Here is an 18,281-nt window from a genome sequence, read left to right on the forward strand (position 1 = left end):
CTCATGATTTTTTTCTACAGTTCAAATCTCAGAAGAGAAACTTTCATCACTAGGAAATGCCTTAGTACGTAAACTATATGGTTTATATTACCAGAGTTGGCCAGACTTGATGAGAACACTTAATCACAATAGTTCTTACAATGGCAGAAATGGATGGACTTAATTTTTTTTGAAAGGAAGATAAAGTGAGGAATAAAATCTCTTGTAGTTTATTAAAACAGGTTATTGACAAATTTGTAAGACAATTAGGATAAATAGTGATTGTAAAGTCTCTGTTAAATTATTTTATTATTGCAAGTATTTTGACCTTAATTTTACCTTAATTTCTCTAAAAATGAATTTCACCAAAAAAAAATCTGTTTTTGAGTATATGCATAAAATAGACTGAGTGTGATGAGAGTTTTTAAAAATATAAGCTGTAAATATCTTTGGTAATTTTATTTTGTTTCTATAAAAATATATATCCAGAGCAGATATTATTTTCATAAAAACACTTAATTTCTTTAAATTGAAAGAACCAATTACATAATCCTGGAAAATACAAAAGGGGTTGCCTCAATTATGTTAGTTTAAATTCTTCTCTTTTGCTGTTTGGACCTATATAGTTTTATCCTGGTACAGATATCTTAGTAGAACCTGGCAGATAATTTTAAGAAATATCCAAATGAATGAATTGTACATCCAGCACCATGGCCTGGCTACCCTGAGCCCTCTAACCACAAACACCTAACAATTCTAGATAAAATACTACATGCTTAATGAATGGCTTTGCTAAAGTAAGAAGAGAGAAATGCTCAGGTACCCTGAACAGGGAGGTAGGAGAAGCCAGTCGCAGGGGATTGAAGACTTAGTGATCATTGCAGACTCTTCAATAGGGCTGACATGCCACAGGTTCATGCAGGTCCTCTGCGCTTACTACAAAAACTGTTTTAATCTTGATGACAAGCCTCTGAGGCAGGCACTATCCTTATCCCAGTTTACAAATGTGAAATGGAGATGCAGGGTGGTACACAACTTGCCCAAGGTCATACAGGTTGCAAGCGGCCAATGCAGAATGGAAACCTAGACTACCTGCCACTGGAGTCAGGAGTCAGTAAATTTAACCCGGTCACGGATTACAGCTCCATGGATTTAAGATTAAGATGACACAACAATCTCCAAGTGTCCAAAAGAGTGTTCAGATAGATTAACGACAGAAATCATAATGGAAAAAGATAGTACAATAAGAATAAACGTATTTGAGAAAAGATCTAAACAGGACTTGAAGAAGTAAAAAAAGGAATCATTGAAAGTAAAACTCATTTTACTTTTGCAGATATTACTTTTGTACCATTATTATTAAACATAGTGGAATGTTGCAAATACAGAGTAGGTAAAATCTGCTACATGTCACCAATTTAGAAAATGAAAACTGATTACATGCTTGTGCACTGCAAATTTTAAAACTTCCCAGTTGCTTGCTATCTCAGTATCCCATAAACAGGCTGTGAGAACCCCACACAGACCACTGGGAGCACCAGTGCGATAAGGGTGGTCCCTGACACAAGTAACCCTTTTGGCCCTACCTGTGATCCAGCATCCTCAGATCTGCCCAGGAAATGCCCTCATGCCTCTGGCTTGTGTACTCCACCCTGATCCCCAGTACAGGCACCTACCTCGGTCTCCCCCTACTCCCTCCGCCCTAGTCCGCCCGCTCGTCTCTTTCAGCTAGCTCCCCACCTGCTGGGCTGAGTACACTTGGCGCCCCCCCCATGCGGCCCCTTCTCGGTCGGCACTGACCCTCGGGGACCTGTGGGCATAGTGAACTCGGTTTTCCTGAGCCGCTCCTGTGCTCCGTCTTGTGTCTGCACCTGACTGAGCATCACACGAAAGCTGCTCTTCTTCGACTTACATTTGCCCATATCCAGCCACAGAGGCTAGAAAATTACAATCCTGGTTTCAAGTACACAACACAGTGTATCAACTATACTTCAATAAAAAAAATCACACTTAAAAATATTACAATCCTATGATGTGCCTAGATAGAGAAGAACAACAATACTGGAAATATATTTGTCCTTGGAAAATATTTATATTTAACTACAAATATTCTTTGGCTAATATATTTTATCATTTCCCTAAGCTTCAATGTTAAATTAATTTTTAAGAACTTTATTGTGCCATCACTGAATTTTTAAAAGCCTACTTTTCTTGTAATTAAAAAAAAATTCTAGTAAGTTACTGTATATTTCATTATGTCTCTCTGTCTTATTCCAGATAAGATTTAGATACACATATACACTGTATAAAATGCAATGTATAGTCACAAGTCATCATGAACTTGGTTGATTTTCCTGGCCTGAAATAGTCATTTCCATTCTTAACAATTATAAACAAAAATAATTATAAATTCCAGTATCTGTGGGATGCCCCCACATTCTGACAGAGCGCACACACATACTGAGATAATTTTATAAATGAAAATCAGAATGATCGTAAGAGTAGTCAAGATGTCAAAATCTGACACTGAATATCACCATCATTCTTGAGAATGAAATTAGTAATTCAGATAACATTCATGCAACCAGGGATATTTAAGGAAATGACAGAAGTTGCTAAAGAAATATTTCCTTTCCTTTACCAGGTATTACAATAAAGCTTGGCCAAATATTGGCAGAGATGCCAGGCGAGACTAGTTCAGACACGGTGTGGTTCAAACCGATCAGAAGCCTTAGATCTCGATCTCGTGCGCCCAGGAGCACTGATTTCACCTGGCTTCATGCGACCCACGCCGCAGCCGCAGCAGGACTTGAGAAAGGAGATCATCTAGCCTCTTTGAATATCTTAAAAAGTATTTAACAAGAACATTCACGATTTTTTCTCACCATGTATTATACATATAGCTCTTGTTGAGTGATTCAATGTGATAAGTTTTAAATAATCCTTATTTTCTTAAATTTATTCTTTATGCTTTAATAAAATCAACTGAGTCATTTTCATCTTAGGGAATTCTCTCTGATTTTCAAAACCTTCTTTGTCTTAACATCGCAAAACACCAATCACTCAATCTTACATTATACCTGGGCCTCTTAATTACAAGTGCCCAGGCACGGATGACCGACTCTGCATCAGACATTTTACACATCTAGCAAGAAGCGGGTCTTGGAGAGATCGAGGACCCTGCTGAAGCATCCTCATGGAGTGGACTTTAGCCAAGGTCTGTGTGAATGGGAACTCCTTTCCTTTCCCCATCCTCAGGCTACATCCTCAGGTGACAAGAGGAAAAGCAAAGACAGTAGAAGGAGGCAGGCACCAGATGAAATTTGGAAGAAATCATTTCCTCTTTTGAATGCCCACAATGCTTCCTTCGCCTGTAATTATTTAAACCCTCTTATCTCTCCTAACACTTATTTTTAAATATATGTACTTTCTAAACTGCATTGCATGCATTCAAGCACAATTTGTATAACAGATTTACAAGGTTGCTGCCAATTATAATTCTCAGTTTACCAATGAAGAAAAAAGATTAACATACCGGATACGATCACAAGAGCAAGAGCAACAATGCTACCACTAGGTCTTGAAGAAGTCAGTGAATGAATGATACCTTTGAATCTTTCACTATGACTGTATTAGAAGACAGGAAAGTTTTCTCTAAATAGCAAATATGTTTCCTGATGTATTTTATGTCCTCACATTTCCCTAATTTTTCCCAATATTGATGGCAATAAGATTGTTGAGAAAAGGTAAAATGTTTTTCTAAAGATTTAGAAAGATGAGGGTGAATAGCACAGAAGAATCATGTCAGTTCTTACTAGTTAACATACAATACATTTTATTTAATCATTTATTTCTTAGCCTTTTCTATCTCATTTATAATCTAACTTTTTTTCATTTTCAAATCTCATGGAATGTTTTGGGCATGTCTTGGACTCGCATGAACCTGTGCATTTGTCCTGCAAATTCTCAGAAGGTTGACTGAGGTACAGGGAGGTTGGCTGACTAGCCTGAGATCACACTTGAGCTACTGAAATTTAGGATTAGAGCCTGAGGATCTCAATGGATTTCCTCTTTCCTAAAACCACTAAGATTAATTGGCTTCAAAAACCAGGTAAAACAGTCACAAAACCTAGTCATTACTTCATTCTCATAACTGAGGAACTGAGTCATAGAATTACAGAACTTCAAGGATCACAATTCAATAATCAAAGGAAAGAAAAGAGACTAAGCACTTTGCCTTGAAAAGATAAAACTGAAATAAGACTTGAATGGGAAAAGCAGACCATGATAAAGGAACACCAATGGCTTGCCTTAGTAGATCTGTGATCCTTTCCATCCCCTTCTTCATGCACTGGACAGAGATTGTTCCTCCTCTTATCAGACAGCTGCCATTACTTCATTGAGAAGAGTCAATTCCCTATACAAATATTTAAAAGATAAATTAATAAATGAACAACATTGAAGAATGATTAAATATGTCCTGAAGGCAATATTAGGGATGATAATAATATTGTTTATGTACATACTAAAGCATTTGCATTCCATTTTTTAAGCAAGCACAAAACTTGGGGATTTCTAAGAGCAATCAAAACAAATCTGTATGTTAGACATAACTAAACTAGATTTCTTTAAAGGTAAGTGAGATGACAGTGCATTTTAAAATATATGTAATGGTCTAAAAGTGGTTGATCATTTAAAATCTACCAAGTGATCACTGATTAGAATGTTGAAGTTTTGTTTAGAGATAGATGTTGTTTAAGAAGAAGTAAATTGGAGCAGCCTATAGAAAAATAATCAAAGTTTGAACATGAAATAAAAACAGAAAACAGATGCTAAATAGCAAAGTCTTTTTGACACTGCAGAGTAATTTGCATGATTTTATATAAAAATATTGTAATATATTTTAAATGTAATATTAATAAAGTTTAAATCCATTTAAGCTTACTTATGTCTACATTAAAAACTAAAATGTGAACATGTTAATTATTTTTACTGTAAAAATGCAGTTTATCTTGAAAAATGAAACTTTAGTTTTTATTAAAAAGCATAATGACATTAAATTAGAAACATTGCATTGATCTGCTTATATCTTTACTCAGTGTACACATATATGATAGATACATTTATTTTAAAATTTGAGTTAATAGTTTTATTATTTGACTACTTTTCATCACATTAAAAGCTTTTTTATTAAACCAAGAATTATGCATGATATTAAAACCTTTTGATTTTTATTTCCTGCTTTAATATTTGTGGGAAGGGAAAAGACAGGAGATATTTTGAAAAGGTTAAGAAGCATTTAAGATAACTGGGGTAAAGATCTTTATAATATTCAAGATGTCACGATAAACTAGTCATGATGTATTTCAGTTTCTTTAAACAATTAGCTAAACAGATTTCCTGAAATATGAACAAACCAGTAATCTACTGTATATTCTCAATTGAAGTTGGTTACTAATATTTTGGAATTTGAATTCTCTCTACACAATCTGTTTTTCAGTTTGTGTAAGATAAAGTACATAAACAAGGGGGGGAAAGGAGAGAAAACAAAAGAAAGAATTAAGACAAATTGTGATTCTAAGCAGAAAACATTTTGAGTACATAAAATATTTAGGTTCTCTTTACATTCTCCTTCCAACTAATACATTTGATAAATATTCTTATCTTGCCCTCCCTATTCCTCAACCTCATTTCAAGAAGAGACAATTACAAAAATACTCATAAATCTGATTCACATCTTTTCTGACTGTCTGAAAAAGAGTTTGCATTGATGTGAGGCATGAATCAGGACGTTAGAGAACATCTCAAATTTATTGTAAATAGTGTCCTCATGGCAAGAAATAGAAATGTTAATTCCGGTCTTGCTACTTTATAAAAAAAAAGATTTAAAAAATTTTGTAATCTTAAATTGTTGGTGAATTGTAGACTTTGTATATGTGTGTGCATAACAAAATTTAATGTTCCTGTAAAACACATGTAATTATTACTATAAAATGTCCATTCCAATTGAGAAATAGCAGGTCCCTGGAATTCTATTGATGGGTCATAATCAAACACATAAGAATTTTTTTCAATCTAGACCACCTATTAATGATGTGCAAATCACTGTAATTTCTCTGTAACACTGAGATATGAACTCTAGTGGTGTGAAATATGAATCCAGGTAATTTGAAATTATACTTTCTTTTTTATTTTCTGTACATGCTACATTTTCAAGTAAATATTCTATTGTCTAAGTAGTTGGCTTAGTCATTTTATTTACTTTTTGCCAAAGGGTTGGTGTGAGGGCACTTTTGATTGTGTTTTTAAGTTCTTAACTTAATTATTGCTTATTTGCAGAAAAGTTTCCTTCTTGCTTAATAGCATGTGCAGTTGAACTGCATCAAATTAACTTAATTGAGAGTACCTTAAAAGAAACACACCACAGCATACTTTTTTATTTTTACTTAAGGGATATCACGTTTGAGGAAGGATACAAGAGTTAAGAATCAGAATTCTCTGTTCGGGAGAAAGAAGAAAAAAATGCAATGTAAAAGAGGCTAAACAAACTCCACAGTCTTGGTTTTGAATTGTAAGGGTCAATATAAACTAGTGATGCATTTTTATCTTAAAATTTTATTTCCTAGATCCTTCCACAGAAGTAGTCTAGAAACAATGACCAACCCAAGAACAAGAAGCCCTGATATGATCCAGATTTACTACTAAGTTTTAAGATCCGTTTCTACTAAAAGGGCTAAGATCCTTGTAATAAAATGGCTTATTCCAGGTGTTAGTAAAGAAATGGTCAAGAATATCCTAGACGATCTTTCAGGATTGTTATCAAGAAAATTATAAATGATTAAAAGTATAAGGCCAAAAGGGCTCAGCAGCTGTCCTGAACAGGCTCCTCTGGCCCATTATGGAAAATTTAAGTATAGATAGATGAATAAACTAATGCTTATGTTCAAATGTCTGTAGAGATACTATAGCAACAACAACAACAACAACAACAACAACAAACTAATTGGTCTCCCCTGGAGGACCAGGAACTGAGTTATTCCTATGAAGACCTGGTATCTAAAGGGAAGAAATCAAACATTTATCCAGCCTTTTCCCAAACATACTGTGCCACTGGATAAACAAATAGTAGATAGATATCTTTTTTTAGAGTTTTTCAATTAATAAATAAAGAAGGAATAATAGAATGCAAACAGCCTTATTATACAGTGTTAATACCCACTGAACAATCTTGGCATTGAACAAAAATGCTGCTAACATCACAAAACAGGCAACATCCAGGTATCATAGGCAGCTTGATGAAAATCTCGCAGTACCACCTGTGAACCCAGTCTTACTTATGTGTGGAAAAATCAAATCCACATGTAATCATGTCTCTACGTCAGAAGACAGAGAGACATATGAAGCTATGCCACAGAGATATAAATCTGTAACGTCCGACTGTGGGAAGCTTTGCAGGACAACCTCCTCCCTGGCCTCTCCGACAATAATTGCATATGGGAAAAGAAAAAAAAGGAGATAGAGAGAGATGAAGGATGAATTATAGATTAAAAGAGATTTACGAGACATTGAACCAATGCAAAATGTTCATGTATCTAAATCGTTTTCCAAATATGGAAAATATTCATGAGATTATTAGAAATTTAAAGACTGGATTGACCTGATATTTAATAATGGGCAATTATTATGATTTTAGGTACATGAACTGCATTGTGATTACATGAGAAAAGAATTCTTATCTTTTGGGGTTGCATATGGAAATAGTCATGGATGGGATGATATAATCTGGGCTTTGCTTCAAATAATATAGATATGGGGAACTGGTTGCTGGAATAGATAAAATAAGACTGACCATGAATCAATAATTGTTGAAGCTGAGTAGAGTATGTACCTTTGTAACTCTATTCTATTTTGGTTTATGTTTGGCATTTTCCATACTGAAAGTTAAAAATAATTTCATTTAGGCCTTTAATTCAGTCTATAATTAATAAAGCAAATGCAATTTTGCAAAATGAGAGTAAGTTAATTATATGTCACTCTTTATAAGAAAACCAACATTTTTATAAGCTTTTTAACATGTTTACTATGAATAGAAACAGTAAATACTTAATTACATCATTACTTTTCTTCTGAATTAGTGAATTTTGCTATCATTCTTGGTATCACTTACTTCATAGGAAATAACCACAATGTTTTTATACATTCAAATTGTTATAATTAACTTTCAAAGTTCCCCATGTTCTCTTTCACTTATTCAAGGATGATGGTTACAAATCATTCAAGCAGTCCCTGATGACAATTTGCGGTCTTCAACTATTGTTAGAACACCTTAGCATGCATGAGATTTTTGTGGGAACTCCAGGGAAATTTTGATATTATTCTTGTTTTCTTCGTGTCTTGTCCTTTATTAGTATCTTATCCATAAACAATTTTTTTAAAAAGCAGAATAAATTATTAAAGGACATCAAAGGCCTACAATAGTCATAATTTCATCAACCATTAATGCTACTCTCCAGTCTGGTTACTCACTCCAGCCTCCAAATGGAGAAGGTGGTTTCTATGTAATACACAATTCCCAGCACACTTACACTAACTCTCTATTGAAGCACACTCCGGGATGTATTTGATAAAGTGTGCCATCATTGTGACAGAGACCGGAAACCAAGTCACAAAGTCCTACTCCTTATCATTAATAAGAAATCACTTGCATTGCCCTCCACCACTGACACCAAGACACTGTCGTATCAATAATACAACTGAAAACCTCTGCCTCAAAAGCTAATTTGGTTTAGTGGTGCATTAAAAGAAGTTCCTTAAGTGAAATTCTTAAATTTTAAGCTCAGTTTGTCCTGTCAAGGTTACAGTTCCCAAGAGAAAAAGCAAAGAACAGTTTTATTCCTGAAAAAAATATATTTTTGAGAAAAAATTAAGTCTTTACCATTTGAGAGTAGTGCTGCACCAAGAGGTAGGAAGCATGCACGGAACACACTGTGTCCATTCAAAGTGAGAAGAATAAAGGGAAACTTGAAAAAAAAAAACCAGGCAAAAAAACATGGTGATGAAATTAGGCTGCTGATTCAAAGAACAGAAGTTCAAAATGTGCTCTTTATTCAGCAATGTAAGAAATCACTACATTAAAAACAATTAGAGGGTTTTTCATAGAATTTACTACTAAAAATAGTTATATATTGTTACGGTTACACTGTATTGCTTCATGTTATTATACCTAAACACCACCGCAGTTTTCAAATCAGTCAGCCTGTAAGATTGTCACCAAGGACGCCTTAATGAGGCAGGAGTCGTGGTAAGTGGGTGAAGGACGCAGGATCATCTGGCAACTGTTTCTGGTAAAAAGCCAGATGGTTCTGCAGCCTGATGTCTAATTTTAGAGAGTTTTAGATAATTTGTTTACAAAACATATACAAATTATGCCGTCACATCTTTGGCACATCTGTGTTTGCCACAGAATAGCATACTAGACTGAAAATGTAAATTATATAACTCAAGTTTTCTTTGACAGCGCACAAAATTAATTGTTGGTTACCGATTACCAAATTTCATCATATTCCAAATAATAATATAACTTAATGTGTTAAAAATTATCTAAATGGAACTTATATATAGTCAATAAACTAAAAACAAATCACACTGTATGATGGAGAAAATAGAAATAATATATATTAAAGTTATGCACCAACAATATATTTGATAAAGTGTCCTAAATTTTTAGATACGGATTTAAACCTAAAATTTTCAGTTTAATTTGGAATGTGACTTTCTTGAGGCTGGAAGCTTGCTCCTCAACTGTAGGAACCTGTCAATCTAATTTAAACTAGCAGATGTGCTTTTACAGCTGGGGCCAGATTTAAATCTTCATGTTTGGGCCTTTTGGAGGAAAATGATGCATAAAACAGCAAGTACCTTTGTGAAGTTGCTTTGTAAGCACAGACAGAGAGAAGTCAAAATGTTTTCTTAACACACTTCTAAAAATCGCGGCAGCTTCCCCTCAACCTCAATAAGCCATGTTGACTTTATGAGCGATTATGTCATTAAACTTCACAAAGGAGGAAATAAATCTTCTCAAACTGCCTATCTCATGCTATGTGAAATTTTTAAAAATTTATTTTGCAAAACTTCTAAAATTAATTATCTATAAAAATCTGCAGACACTGAAGTTATTCCCCAATTTTAGAATACCCTAACACATCTTCTCAACTTAAAACACTGGAAGATTTTTTTTTTTTTTTGCAACTTTTGTCTTTCAGAACAGCTACTGGGAGAAATGTTAATCACTGAATTCAAGTACTGTAAATGCATAGATTTTGTTAGAAATTCAAAGTCAAAACCTTGAGTTTGATATTTCATTTTTATGATTTCTTATAGGTTTCTATTAACAATTGTGTAACTTTGGAAAAGTCCCCAAGAATCTCTAGGTTCTACATGATGTGTATGTCCCTGCCCTGTGAACACCACTCACAGAAAGTTGGGAGGTGATAAAGCACTGCTACTGTTGACCTCTGTGAGCCTCCTGAGACAAGACACAGAGAACATCCCAAGATTTGTTTGGAGAAGAGCTGAACTGAGATCACTTTCCAAAACAACAAACTGCTGCTCTCTATGACCCTGAAAGGTTGGAGCTTAGGAATTTCCTGGAGAGATTGTGTTTTGTCTATTTCTTTTAGAAGTGTCAAGGGACTCAACTAGCAATAGTAGGCTATCTAAATCAAGGAAGTAAATGGTATCAGCTTAACAAAATGTACTGAGAATTGGAGGTAAATGAAAGGGAAGACAGCAATTAGGAATCAGGCAAGAAATGTGTTTTATTTTACATTGAACTACAGTGAAGTAAGGTTATATGGTTGTTGATTGTACTGTATCTTACTCATTAGCAGTAACTTACTGTTTAATTGTAATAAAATGTCTTTTAAATTTGTAAAATATAAGCATAAGTGATACTCCCGCCACTAGCTATTTTCTCCTGAACCTCCAGTACCTCAATTGATAATATTTGTGCTTGGTAGTATTTGTGCGCATCATGTGAACTAACAGTAGTGTGAAGCTCAAGTTCCAGAACTGCATTATAAGGCCACAGCAATACCCCAGCAAAGCATCGACTGCAGGCACTTTGTTTTTTGTTTTTTTTTCAAGTAGCTTCTATATGTTGAAACAAGGCCTGCCTGGAGATGATCTGAACCAATCTCTTCTACTCCCTTCTAATTTTATGCTTTGGTCAATAACTAAACTCTGTACATGTGGCACATTAAAAAATATACAGTTTTTATTAGTCATCTCTATGTCAAATATAAATAAGTTGAAAAACAATGAGTTCAAAATATATATTTGAAGTATTTTTTTTTTTTGCAAATGCACAATAGCAAATGTCCTGAATTTTTCTATTCTGTGTTCCAAGATTCATAGGTGATGGGTCAAACTCATCACTCAACTGAACTGTTTGCCTAAGCAGGGCTTTGTCCCACTCAGCCTCATGTTAATGTGACTCTTGGATTCTATACTGTGAAATGTAAGACGATGCATACTCCCAGTTTTACTTAAGGTCATGTATGATTTTGGCAGGAATACCATTTATGTGCACTTACTCTGATGTTCAAATGTCTCTTATCGTAGATGTTTAAAACAGGTGGCGCTCATCATGATACCAAAGGTCAAGAAACGTCAAACAAATGGACTAAGTAGAGACACCCTCATTATGGCTTTCAGAAGGAGTTAGCTAAGTTTTCTTTTTCTATATGCCACATATACAAAAAATGTATTTTTCTATATAACGGATGATTTGTCATAATTTTACAACACTAAGCCAAACACTTTAGCCAAATATGAATTATGCCTACATATTCTGGAAAAAACCACCTCAGTCCTAAAAAAAATTAAAAAGATGTTTGTTTGTGACGACTTATAAGAAGTTCAGCATAAAACTTAAGTTACCAACAGTAGATCATGACGCCAGACAATGTGTACCGAATGAAGCTTAGCTTTACGTATTTGATCCATGAACTGCCATGTAAGGGAAATAGACTCTCTGGAAAGTTCCCTTTTCCAGACTCTATGAAAGACAAATGTACCAGTGAAAAGAAAGATGTTTCCAGGGCCTACTTGGGACAAACAATGTTAAGATCTCGTAATTTGGGACCAAAAGCTTTTTTAAATTTATGTTGATAAAAGAATTAAAGGTGTTAACTGGATAAACACTTATTAACAAGCATTTGATTTTTGTAAGGTATTTATACATACACACACATACACACACATATAAATCTAGGGGCAAATATCAATATTTGGTATCACTGGAATCTGACAGATCTCAAAAAAATGAGAGAACCTGATCAAGCAGGAAAAGAAGTATAACAAACAAGCAGAAGGCACTTAATGACTAAAAGACATTTTGTCCCTCTTGGAGATCTTTTAAAATCAGAGACAGCATGGCAGTCAGTAACATAACAGACACTTAAAAAATGTGTTTATAGTAAACTTAAAAATTTTATATTAAACTTCAAAAATTCGTATTTTGAAGTCATCATGAAGCCATCATGCCATTATGGTCCTTCCTGGGTAAAATCTTGGTATAGATGGTATTTGTTACCCTTGGTAGAGATCATCTAAATCTTTATTTTTATGAGGAGGCAATTAAAACTCACATAAAATTTATAATTATTAATACAGCTAAAATATTAATAACTACCTAGAGGTCATAAAAAGACAGATATAAGCTGGAATTTTAAAACAATAATGTTTATAAATTTTTAAATTCTAGTTTAATCTTTATTTTTCTGGCTATTATTATCCCTTAATCTAAGAATGTAAGTTTATTCCACATGCCTTCACCCTTGCAGCCTCTGAGAACTTCACTGACAAGCACACAAGGCTGGAACCAAGCAATCACCCTGCTGTGTCCTCTCTGTGCGGTTCGTACCAGAGGCTCCCGGCGTCATCGGACCCACCGCTTACCAGTCACGTGAATTTGCTAAGCCTTAGGTTTTTCATGTCTACCTCAAAGGTAAAAACGTCTGCTTCAGTGTACTATCACCATATTAAATGAAAACATATACAGCAAAGTACCTGGGCCGAAGAAACAAGGGATAATTGGTAGTTATTAGAATTATTATGATAATTTCACTATCATTATTAATTAAAACCACTAGTCACCTTGAATTCAAGAAGGTCAAAACTTTGACCTTGTAATAACTAAATAATTATACTGAATTGTGTCTACCCACATAGTCACTGATATTCATACATAACATGAAACTTCAGTGGAAAACATAACAGCCATCAGTTCTCCCTGGTCTGTAACTCTTCGGCTTTATTTCTAGAACTTCTTACGTACCTACGATAGTCGATACTTCCGGGAGACAGATTCATCTTGTTCCAGAGACATGTGATGCACACCCAGTTTCATCCGTCAGCTCTTTTGTTTTCTTCTCTATCAGCTATTTCCCTTGCATGTATAAAACATACCTCATTTTGGCATATTGAGAAATTCTCATACACGAGTACAAAGAGGTAAACTAACTTTCTGGTAAAAAATTTATTTAAAAAGCCTATCTATAAACCTATCATAGTAAAGACACCACAAGAAAACACACACACACACACACACACACGCACACACACACATGCACAGAACTTCGTCGACTGCCCCCCATGACCCCTTCTCTTCACCCATCATCCCTGATGCCTCCAACTCCAGATAATTCAGGGTCCTCTGATTCTGGTAACACATAGACGGATAGCATGCAAGGGATAGCAACCATATATACTTGCAATACCAGCTTATTTCTCCCACCATAACCTAGTCAAGCTTTTTTTTAAAATATGTAGACTTTCTTTATTATGCATTTGCGAATATTTTTCCTATAATCTACAAAATATTTACTAAAATTTGCTAAAACACATTTCAATTAGAAATATAATTGAACAAGTAAGAGTTAATGAATATGTTGCACAATCAATAAACTCAAGGAAACAAAATTATAGTAATTGGCTTTCTTAGTTCTTGTGAAGTCCTGACATGCATATGACAAATATATGAACAAGAGTGATGGAAAATAAGTTTCAAAAGTCTGTAGCCCGAACTTTAAGAAATAAAATCACATAGCATTTTTGTGCAGTCCTGGATCTCTTGTTTATTAAGCATTACTAGAAAACCATTCCTTCTTTACAATCTATAAGTATTTCCTTGAGACTAAAACATTTACTTCATAAATTAACCATGTAATAAGATTTTTAATCTTTTAATATCACCCATTTATGGAATAGGAAAATGACCATGCTGCTTCTCAAAATTCTTAGCCCTTGATTTTAACTCTGTATAAATTATGAAGTCTGTGGGGAACGACTGAATGAAAACACACAAAAAATGTTAGAATAGGTTGATTTCTTGATGCCAGGATAATGCACAAAGTTTATTTCTCCTATCTTAATTTCTATTGGCATTATATTATAAACACTATAGGATTATAGTACTGCAGGATTACAGTACTGTAGAACACTGATAATATTAACTATTTTTTATTAAGGTATCATTGATATACAATCTTATAAAGGTTTCATATGAGCAACATTGTGGCTACTACATTCACCCATATTATCAGATTCCCCTCACACACCCCATTACAGTCACTGTCCATCAGCGTAGTAAGATGCTGTAGAGTCACTACTTGTCTTCTCCGTACTGCCTTCCCCGTGCCCCCCCTACATTATGTGTGCTAATTATAATGCCCCTTAACCCCCTCCCCCTCCCCCCATCCCCTTTCCCTTTGGTAACCGCTAGTCCCTTCTTGGAGTCTGTGAGTCTGCTGCTGCTTTGTTCCTACAGTTTTGCTTTGTTGTTATGCTCCACAAATGGGAGAAATCATTTGGCACTTGTCTTTCTCTGCCTGGCTTATTTCACTGAGCATAAGACCCTCCAGCTCCATCCATGTTGTTGCAAATGGTAGGATTTCATTCAACAACTTCCTTCTCTCATCCGTATCTTCTACACAGTCTCTTCGCCTGTCCTAGCTCCTTTCTGTCAGCACGTACGCGTTCAAGAAAATGTGAACCTTTAAAGCTATTTAAACTAGCTCCTATTTTAATAGTTTAAAGGCTCACATTTTCTTGGCCTCTTCCATGCTGACAGAAAGGAGCTAGGACAGGCGAAGAGAATATACAGGAGATACAGATGAGAGAAGGGGTGTGGATGAACGAGGCTCTGGAGAAGGGAGGCGAGGAAGGGATGGAGTGACAGGTGCATCGGTGAGCAGACGGGTGCTTTCTCTCCGCCTCTGACGGGAAGAAGTGAGGGTGAATATGGACATAGCTGACACAGCTGGGTTCGGTGGTGATGATGGTGGTAATGGCCGAGCACAGGACTGGTTAAAGATAAACTGCTTCAGTTGTTTTGCTGAAGGAAAAAGCAATTCTTTGAGGATGAAGAAAGCAAGAGTTGAGTAGTTGATGAGAAAAAAAGTTCTCATTTTAATTTTAAAAATTATTTCATCATAAATTATAAAGTATTATTCTATACAATTTGAGTCTGTGTGTTTTAACAGGAAGAAATAGAGAAAGTAAATTTGCAATACCTCAAGGAAAATTTTACTGCTATGATAATCATCTAGATATTTCAGGAAGCACAAACTTTGTGGTAAAATATGTGAATAATACTTATATATTTTCCTTCATTAGGTTATTGAGAAAGTCAGGAGTAAAGCCAGAGAGAAGATAGTTTATCATTTATTTTTCTCCTCTTTTTTTGTTTTCTTCTTTTATTTTTTAGTTAAGTCTTCAGAGACACCACAATCTATGTTTTGCAGGAGGGAGAAAAGTAATAGTACTTATGCCAAAGCAACTCAGAGAGGCTGTTGGGTTTTCAGTTCTTGCTGATACAGAGCAACTCAGGCCCTTGGGAAACTATGCTCGTAGCCATACCCTTCGTGCTTTGCAAAATATCCATGCAGCACTTCATGTAACATAATTGGAGGACAAACCACGAAGTCTCAAAGTAGTCAGCTGAATGCCAAAGAATTCCTCTGCACATACCCTAGACTTCTGGCAATGTACAGATGGTATCATTTTCCCTGGCCAGGCAGAACAAACATATTTACACAATTTCAACTTGTGATCTTAGAAAAAATATCTCCACACCTAGCTACCACCGTGACCCTGGGCCCGGGGACCTCCCCTGATCCATGTTGCTGGCAGTGTGACCACGTGGGTTGATGTGACAGATTTTTGTGTTGACATAGGAAAGGGAAGAGATGATGTAGGGAGGTGAGAGACTCACGTCAGGAAACAAGAAACCGGGTGAGAGGAGCTGGTATGGGGGCAGTACGGCAGAGAATGCATGGCTGCTGGGACGATAAATACGGACGGATTCTGTGGGAGAGAAAAGGAAGAGGATGGAACTGGGGTTTCCGGCCAGTGTCTGTGGAAAGGAGGGTGGGCACACGCGCCATCCCCGTGCTCCCTGCCTCCAGCAAGCCAAGCTCCTCCCTCGGTGTGGGCGTTGAGGACGATGGGGGTGGAGGAGCAGCACAGGGAAGCCTTCCACTCCGCTTTCTAGGCCTTCTCTTTTATTCCTGTTTTCCCTCTTCATCCTTACCTGGCGTATTTCAGATGCTGCCAATCTCATAAGGTGGGGTTTTCTCTTTATATGGTTGTTAGGAAACCTGAGGCAAAATCATAGCCCACTTTCAGCAAAAAGGTAGCAATGCTTTGAACTTAAAATGTCATCATCCACATTTTATTTCCCTAACTCAAATTTTCCCTTTAACCAGTTTTTTCATCTTTCTGACTTGAATTCTGTTGTGTAATTTTGATAACTTGCCTTAAATCTCCTTTTAAAGAGGTGGCAGATAGGTAGATGAATAAGAAATAGATGATAAAGGGAAGGCTGATGAATATTTTTACCCACAGACAAACGCTGTAGGATACAAACTCTTCAGCACTGAAGAGAACTCATGATGGGAAGGACAGAGGGAACAACAGGGACCCTATGATGACAGAAAGGCACCTTCCTCCTGTCCCCTCCTCTCTTCCTCCTCCCTCTGTACCATCACCAACCCGATATTGCGCGGCACAAAACAGGCTCTCCAGGTGAAGGAAGATGAACCAATACTTACAGAGGCTAGGAGAGAAAAATTTAACAAGAGCAGAAAAGTAGAGGGGTGCCTGCTCATAAAGAAGTCAAAAATTGTGTCTATGTGTGTGTGATGGAACTTTTCCTTGATTATTTTTAGACATATTATAATAGCACGTGATATGACACGTACTGACTACATATCGTATATAACACACATGCATAAACGCATATAAAATCGGCTGAGAAAGCAAAAGAGGTCTGCGATGCTGGGAAGGCTGAGCCGCGGTCGGGGAAGAGCTTTCTGGACATCTGCCGAACCCGATCCCGATTAGCTGGCATATATGTTGTGAATGATTTATATCTCTCCCCAAAGCATTTGAGTCTTAGATTAATTCTGTGCCTTGTGGCTATGAATCAGATATACTCAATAATACTCTTTCCCAGCCTCAAGCTCAGATTTTTGTTTAGGTGCCTAATAGGACTAAATATAGGAAAATTAAAGCTTTATGACACAGTATATCTGAAAAAGGACTTGGTAGAAAATGTGATATCTCTTAGCATTACTCTGGGATTTAGTATATTACAGACAAGCAAGTCCACCAGATTTCCCTAGAAAATAGTTTAGGAATGCAGTTCTTGGAAATACAGCCGAAATCTAACACTATAAAAGTCTCAGTTCAAATTATCATCAAATATCACTATTGAAGTGATTAAAATTCAATAGTTATTTACCTTAAGATCAATAGTCTATTATTTTACAGGTCAATATTGAGATCACTGATCTCAGAAACAACTTCATTTGAACACTTTTGATAAATCATGTCTTAGAAAAGGGTAGAGGAGGCCAGGCTATTCAATATTAATTTTTAAAATTATTTTAAAATTATCAACTATGTTATAGTTCTTCCCTAATTATTCATTTATTATAACCTCTTTCCAGACTTATCTCTAGTATTTTCAGATACAATTTCATGTTAATCATTTGTTATCACTAGATTGATCTCAGTGAGAATCTCCTGAAGTTCCCAGTTTTGTTTTGAAAATTACAGAAATACAAGAAAAATAAAAATAAAAACTTCTGCCCCTTATTGTTAGTGACAATTATGATGCTTTAAATGCATAGACTTATACAATATAAAATGTAATCAAAACAACTTTGCTTAAATAACTTAGTTTCTTTCTGCCAATCATTCTGTAGTTAAATATTAAATGCACACATTATTATTAT

The 18,281-nt window shown here is 35.5% G+C and overlaps 1 protein-coding gene across 3 annotated transcripts in view; it reads right to left on the bottom strand.

Annotated features, from left to right (window-relative positions):
• The window catches only part of NEIL3 (nei like DNA glycosylase 3), a 750,694-nt gene extending 732,922 nt beyond the window's left edge, over window positions 1-17,772 (bottom strand). For all 3 annotated transcript variants that reach the window (XR_012124054.1, XR_012124056.1, XR_012124055.1), the window contains exons 1-2: window positions 16,574-17,772; window positions 4,290-4,396 (exon numbers count right to left, since the gene is read on the bottom strand). The gene's annotated coding sequence lies outside the window, so the exon portion shown is untranslated. The remainder of the gene's footprint in view (window positions 1-4,289; window positions 4,397-16,573) is intronic.
• Between the last annotated feature and the right edge of the window lie 509 nt (window positions 17,773-18,281).

This window comes from Manis javanica, chromosome 12 (assembly GCF_040802235.1).
Source record: "Manis javanica isolate MJ-LG chromosome 12, MJ_LKY, whole genome shotgun sequence".
Classification (NCBI taxonomy): Eukaryota; Metazoa; Chordata; class Mammalia; order Pholidota; family Manidae; genus Manis; species Manis javanica.